The 7574-nt window shown below is 51.7% G+C and overlaps 1 long non-coding RNA gene across 1 annotated transcript; it reads left to right on the top strand.

Moving 5' to 3' along the window:
* The first annotated feature begins 2394 nt into the window (after window positions 1–2394).
* Window positions 2395–4693, top strand: LOC122697857. Its single transcript, XR_006342191.1, has 3 exons — window positions 2395–2649; window positions 2795–2903; window positions 3940–4693. It is a non-coding gene; the product is annotated as an uncharacterized LOC122697857 (long non-coding RNA).
* The last annotated feature ends 2881 nt before the right edge of the window (window positions 4694–7574 follow it).

Here is a 7574-nt window from a genome sequence, read left to right as displayed (position 1 = left end):
CTTTGCAAACAACCGCCCCCGCACCTGCCCCCGGCAAGGAGGGATGGTCTCTCCTGGGCCTGGAGGCCAGTCTGGGGCGAGCTGGTTAGTGTGTTTGTTCCGGCGTCGTGGCCGGTTTTCTTCCAAGGCAACAAAAAAATCAATAACTTCTCCCTCTCCCGGGTGGCGAATGCAGTTTTTGATGGTAACACACGAGGAAGCTACGCGGGTCCTCTCATTGTCTGACAGCCTCTCGCTTTCTCGGAGAGGAACCTGAGGGCGAGGGAAATCCAATCCTTCCACCTAAATGGAAGATTCCATCAGAGGCCAGCCCAGGGCGAGAGCTCAGGTCTGGAGCCCAGTTAACACACCCTGGGTGCGGCTCCCCAGAAACCGTGTCTGTGGAGGACGACCAGGGTCAGCCGTGCAAACAGTCCACAAGGCTCTTTCCCTCACGTCCCTCCAACCTCAGTTTTCTGGAAACAGATACGTTCTTTCTGAGTTGCTCTCTTAAGCGTGAAGCTCGCTGAAGATATGACTGTATAGCCTTCATCTTTTGAACCTTGTAGGGGCTCAATAAATGGGGATGAAGGGATGAATAAAACCAGGCAAAACATCACCTCCCAAATCCCCTTTGACACTTCTGATGCTGCCAATGAGTTTGGTTAACCAGCCATTAAGCAACTTTCACCATCTTTCCCTCTATTATTTTGAAGAAGTTGACTTCTTTTAAAAACATCAATGCAATATTTAAAATAAATTGAAATAAAAAATAAAAATGCTACTCACCCAAAGCTTCACTTTATCTCCTGAGCTTAATTAAATGAGGCCCCCAAAGAAAGGTGATTCTTCTGGAAGGCCAGCCTCTCTTATGAACTCTGCCTTCCTTGAGATTTCTGAGCCTTTTTCAAAATTTCTGAGTCTTTTTTAATCAACCTCTTACTCAGCACTTAGTCCAGGAGGAGCTGACTTCTGTCCACGGGGAATCATTTTGCAAATATTGCAGACACTCATAAGGCAAGAAGAGTCTCTGAGGTTCAGCACTCACTCACAGCCTTGAGGCTCCGTGGTTTCTGTGGGTGCTTTTGGGGGTGTGTGGACACATCGGGGGCCATGGTCTGAACAGAGGAGGAAGTTCCTCTTTCTTTCTGGCAACATAATTAAATCACTGGACCAATGGAAAGTGAAAGAGCTTTGCAAAGTTAAAAGCAGTGCAAATACCCATCTTACTTTTGGGTTGGCCAAAAAGTTTGTCCAGGTCTTTCCATGCACGCTATCATTCTTATTTATTATCATTCAATTATCACTGAATTATTGCTCGCTATTATCCCACTAAACTATTAATGCTATTCTCACGGGTGCAGTGACTGAATGTCAGGGGAGATGACTGCTAAAAGCCGGTGTTTCTCCTGAAGGGACTCTTGCTAAGAGGGGTGGGCATTGGGCTTTTCTTTACAGCGAATGCACATGATGTGGAGTGGGCAGCCCTGAGATCCGGGCTCCCCACATCACCAGGGCCTCCTGCGGACGGCTCCTCCCATCTTGGTTCCTCCAGGCGCTACTTGTTCTGAACGCATAGACCATGTGCTGGTTAGATGGTGCTTATGAATAGAGGAAAATATTTCCACTGCTTTGCTGACTGCTTCCAAGGTCCTTTTCTGTCTTAAAGGGAAAAAAAATCCACTTGATAAAATACTGTCTGGTCCCCAAGGCGGCGTCTGCCCAGTAAGTAGATTCCCGTGACCACTTCCTGCCTCCTAGACCTACAAGGAGAACTGGTGGGATTAATGGAAACTTGTTTGGTCGCTCAGTCGTGTCCGACTCTTTGTGACCCCATGGACTGTAGCCCGCCAGGCTCCTCTGTCCATGGGATTCTCCAGGCAAGAACACTGGAGTGGGTTGCCATTCCCTTCTCCAGAGGATCTTCCCAACCCAGGGATCGAACTCAGGTCTCCAGCATTGCAGGCGGATTCTTTACCACTGAGCCGCCAGGGAAGTCCTACTGCAAACTTGAAACCCTTCAAAACATCATCTAATCAGCCAATGATGATAGGAGTTTTCAAGGTGGTCATGATTTCCAGTGTGTTGCTGGGGGTATTTTTATAGTAAGAGAGATGAGGTGGCTGCCCCGAGTGCCACGTGGGGAGAGTGTCCACTGACGCGTCCAACGATCATGGGAAACTCCAGGACAACGCCGGGTGAGGGCAGCATACACGGCCTTGTCAACTTAGGGTGGAGGCTCTTTGCTTGGGGTCTGTGCCCCTGGAATTACACACCAATTGTGTTCCTTTTTCTGGGGGAGAAGTTCCCATCTCTCCTTGGGCTTTTATATGGGGTCAAGTTGTCTCGAAAATTTAGATTCCTGCATTTTTAAAGTGTATTTTTTCTTTCTTTATTTTGGCTGTGCTGGGTCTTCGTGGCTGTGTGCGAGTTGCAGTGAGTGGGCCCACGCTCTGGCTGTCGGGCACGGCTCTTCCCTGCCGTGGCTTCTCTTGCTGTGGAGCACGGCCTCCAGGGCTGCAGGCTTCAGGAGTTGCAGCGCGTGGACTCAGAAGTCGGAGCTTCCAGGCTCTAGAGCGCAGGCTCGGTAGCTGTGGTCCACAGGCTTAGCTGCTCCGAGGCATGTGGGGTATTCCCAGGCAGGGATCGAACCCGTGTCTCCTGTATTTGGTAGGCAGATGCTTTATGAAGTGGGGATATTTTTTTAATGTCAATTTACTGACATGTGCCATTAACAGTCCCACTTTGCTACAACATTTTAAACATGCTGTTTTTAAAAATGTGGATAATTTTACAGTGAATTAATTTATTTTAGATCTAGAACTGTAAAAGGCGGTGAGAAAGCCATCCCACGCATTAATGTGCTCCAGAACCAGGCACTTCCTCCCCTGGATGAAGCGTCAGTGTGAATGGTGGCCTGACAGGTATCTAAAAATGTGGATTCTTGTTTGAGCCTAAAACATCCATTGACCCTCACACCATGTACCATGATGTACTGTGCTAGGACAATCGCCCAGAGGCTGAAGGCCCCGATGGGGAGTTCACAGTCCAGGGGGCATCTGGTGATAACGCAGAGTGCTTTGGGAAAAGCATGTGCAGGGCATCGGGGAACTCTCTGACCCAGATGGGGGCTCAAAGAAACCTTAAAATATCCTTGAACTGCTTCTGTGCTTTAGGAGTTCAGGAGGTGATGCGCAGGGTTGCTTCTCAGGAGGGAAGAGGCCAGTTTCACATGTGTGGGAATCATCTGGGGCTCTTTAAAATGCAGATTCTCCAGGGCGGACCAGGCCTGAGAAGCTGCGTTTGCGAGAAGCTGCTGGCCGACCCCACCTTGAGTAGCTCAGGGTGGCCAGGACTCACAGCAGGGTACAGACACCTGGAGGAGTCTCTCTCTCGCTCTGAAATGTTTTAAACTTTCAGAAAAGTACAGGCAATAATATAAGCCGGTACCACCTCAGTTTTACAGATGTCAGCGCATCTGCCTTGTGATTTTTTGAAGATACACCCTCCCTTCCCGCTTCTCCCTCATCCCCCAGCAGAACCCGCTTCTGCTCCTGGTGTCTTTGTTTTCCATCCATGGTGACAACAAGAAACAAATATCAAAGCAGGGCCTGGGTTTAAAACAATCTGAACATGTTATAGCCCATCAAACCAGACTCATTGGGCGCTGGAGAGTCATTTATCTGAAATGGGTCTCTGGAATGCACCAGGACATTGAAAACCGCTGTGAATTATGTTTACTTCATGTTTTACAATAAAAAAAAAAAAAATGGGAAGCATCACTGTTCCTGTTTGGGACAAGGCGTTTTTCTAATCCCCCAAGTCGCTGTGCAAATCTTGAATACAGTGTCTAATTCCAGCCTGTGGAAGAGCCACTTCTTTCTCACAAGCCAGCTAATGTATGCGTTTGCAGACACAGAGACCAAAATAAATCAAGCAGGCCTGCTTTGGTCCCCGCAGGTGATGAGAGGTGGGAGGAAGGAATGAGACCAGGACAACACGGCTGGCACCTTCCGCCTGGGGGGGCTCGACCACACGCATCTCCCAGGTCTGCAGAGGACGCGCCAGGCTTTGGCGACACAGACTTAACGGGGCACCTGGGCCCCGAGGACTTCACTGTCCAGGGAGGGAAGAAGACAGAATTAATGTCACTATGGCGTGGGGAGGGCTCAGTGCAGAAGAAGGCGGGCCGTGACAGCACAGCGTGTGAGCCTCGGGAGACACAGGCAGGCCTGCTGGTCACCGGTTGCAGGTTTAATTATCGTGGCCTTTGTCTTGGCTGAGCTGTGGCAAACGCCTGTGCTGTTTGCTTTGTAATTCGGGGCACAACGCTAAAGGCCTGAGGTCTGAGGTGCTTCCTGCATGCGGGCAGGAATTCACGCGTCAAATGCTCACTTGCTGGGGGTGGGGGGTGGGGTCCCTGCTCGTTTCTGCAGATGCTGAGGATTGACGGTGTGGTGGCGTTTGGTTTCACCATTAAACGGTCCTTACCACCTTCTGACGTCTTGGCTCCATGTCTTTGGATAACAGGTCCACATACTGGAGAGGGAGGTCGCGTTACTCAGAGTCTAGAGAACTGAAAAACAAGAGTCTGGTGACCGTCTCTGGAGCCCCTGGGGTCTGGGCTCAAGCCTGGCCTGCCCCCTGCCCTTGGTGGACACCATCACCCTCTTTGGCCGAGACTGGACACAGCTGAGACTCCTTTGGAACCCAATATTTGCCATCATTGGTTGTGGCTTGGAGGGTAAAGAATCTGCCTGCAATGCAAGAGACACAGGAGACGTGGGTTCAATCCCCGGGTCAGAAAGATCCCCTGGAGGAGAAAATGCAAGCCACCCCATTATTCTTGCCTGGAGAATCCCATGGACAGAGGAGCCTGGCGGGCTACTGTCCGTGGGGTTTCAAAGAGTCAGACACAACCCAAGTGACTGAGTACGCATGTCTCTGTTCTAAAAGTGCCTGCCATCCCAGAAAGAGAATGTCAGCCTCCCACACTTACAAGCGGGCAAGAGGTCAGTGCAGATGAACACAGACGTGGGCTTTCGGGGTTTGACTGTCAGACCACGTGGGAGCCTGGAAGCTGTGACCGGGAAATCCTTAGGTGTGAGGGTGCTGAAAGGCCTGCACACTGGTGGCTGGTTTAACCCTTGGGAGGAGCCTGGGGAAAGGTCATGTGTGCCCATCCCCACCCCCCACGACAGTACTGAGACCCTCGTGGTTGGACGGCTTCCCCGGGAGGCAGGGCCAGGTTGGGGGTCGGGTGGGGAGACAGAGACCTGTTCTCATGCCAGGAATCACAGCCGCCCACACAGCGGGCCGGGGGACGCGCTGCTGATGGAATCAGGGAACAAGCTTCGTATGTTCGGGAAGGTGGTAGAAATGTGGGTGCTCATGCGGAAATGAGCCGTGTGTTACTGGACACTGGAGGAAAGCAATCCTGGTTAAACAATAACTTGACTATGTTCTAGGGTTGAGTGGAAGGTGGGCCTTGTGTGGGATGAACTTGGATATTTAGCTGAGGCGATGTCTAAGCCAAGTTTGAAGGAGCTGCTCGATTTGCTTAGTGCAAACTGAGAGAGGAGTGAGAGAAATTAAAAGCAGGGCCCGGAACAATGATTTGCACACCTGTGCTCACAGCAACATCCTTCACAGTGGCTGAGAGGTGGAAGTAACCCAAGTGGCCATTGACGGACGGTGGATAAACAAACGTGGTCCATACACACAGTGATGTATGGTCCAGCCGACAAAAGGAAGGAAATTCTGACACAGGCCACAGCGTGGATGAACCTTGGACGTGATGCCCGGTGAAATAAGCCAGATACAAAAGAACAAATACTGCACGACTCCACGTTCCCAGAGCCGTCGAAGCAGAGACAGGAAGCAGAAAGAGGGTGCCCGGGGCTGAGGGTCGGGAATGCAGAGTTGGGCTTTAACGGGGATGGAGCCTCGTTTTGGGAGATGGGTGCTGGGGACCGTCAGACCCCCCTGTGGAGGCGCTGGTGAATGTGCGCTCTGCACCGGACATGAATGGTTAAAACGGTACATTTCGGGGGAGGAGGAGCTAAGATGGTGGAGGAATAGGACGGGGAGACCACTTTCTCCCCCACAAATTCATCGAAAGAACATTTGAACGCTGAGCAAACTGCACAAAACAACTTCTGATCGCAAGCAGAGAACATCAGGCACCCAGAAAAGCAGCCCATTGTCATCGAAAGGGGGTAGGACAAAATATAAAAGATAAAAAGAGAGACAAAAGAGCTGGGGACAGAGACCCGTCCCGGGATGGGAGTCATAATAGAGGAAGTTTCCAAACACCAGGAAACCTTCTTACTGGCGGGTCTGGGGGAAGTTTTCGAATCTCAGAGGGCAACTTAAGTGGGAGGAAAAAGAAATAAAACCCACAGATTACGTGCCTAAAAGCAACTCCCAGCAGAAAAGTACCCCAGACGCCCGCATCCACCACCAGCAAGTGGGGGCGGAATGGAGAGGAGCGGGCGGCATTGCTTAGGGTAAGGACCGGGCCTGAGTGCCCTGAGGACAATCGGAGGGAGCTAACGGGAGATAACAACTTAAACTGCGGGATAGCAAGAGAGAGAAAGAGAAAATTAACTGTCCCGAACATACTGCCGGCCGTTCACAGAACAAAGGAAGAACTGAGCGATCCCAGAGAAGAGCTAGCTGGCTGCGGGCCAGCCCATCCCCTGCCAGAGGCAGGAGGCAGCGGGGAGAGGAAAGGGGCAAACTCGGCCCCAGAGAGGGCATCCCTACCAAACTGCAAACAGGCCTTCAGTTTCTAACCAAAGACTTCCTGAGATTCTGGATGGCTGACATCTGCCGGGAGGGTCGCGGCTAGAGACCAGCCCCCCAGAACAGACAGAAGGCGCACCCAACCAGCGTGCGCGGAAACTGAGGCTGGGGCCGCGGAGGGGAGAAGGCGCGCCGCACCCGGGGAGAGTGCGCCCGGCAAGCTCCTGGCTGCCGGAGCTGCTCGGGCAGGGAAGGCACACAACGCAGGCCCAACCGAGTCCGCGCTTTTGTGGAGTACCAGAAAACTGGAACCGCACGCAACGCAGGGCCCGCTCCATATAGAGCAGCCGGGAGCCTGAGCAGTGTAGACGGGGAGAGCACACGCCGCGAGCGGGGCAAACCCAGTGTGGCCGGAACACTGCGGGTGCTCCCCACACACAGCGATATCTGCCTGCAGCGCCCCTCGCTCCCCGCAGCAGGACTGAACCAGCGAACCTCAGCAAGAGACCACCTCCGCCCGCCTGTGTCAGGCCGGAAATTAGACACTGAAGAGACCGGCAAACAGAAGCCAAAGAAACAACGGGAACCGCTTCAGAAGGGACCGGTGCAACAGATTAAAATCCCTGTACAACACCGACTACACCGGAAGGGGCCTGTAGACATCGAGAAGTGTAAGCTGGAACGAGGAGCTATCTGAAACTGAACCGAACCCACATTGCCCGCAACGGCTCCAGAGAAACTCCTAGATATATTTTTACCTTTTTTTTTTTTTTAATTTAAAAAAAAATTTTTTTCTTTTCTTTTCATTTTTTTCTCTTTTATTTTCTTTTAAAATTCCCTATTACTCC

This window comes from Cervus elaphus, chromosome 7 (assembly GCF_910594005.1).
Source record: "Cervus elaphus chromosome 7, mCerEla1.1, whole genome shotgun sequence".
Taxonomy (NCBI): Eukaryota; Metazoa; Chordata; class Mammalia; order Artiodactyla; family Cervidae; genus Cervus; species Cervus elaphus.
Note: the sequence above shows the minus strand (reverse complement) of the source record. Positions and strands in the feature narration are given on the sequence as shown.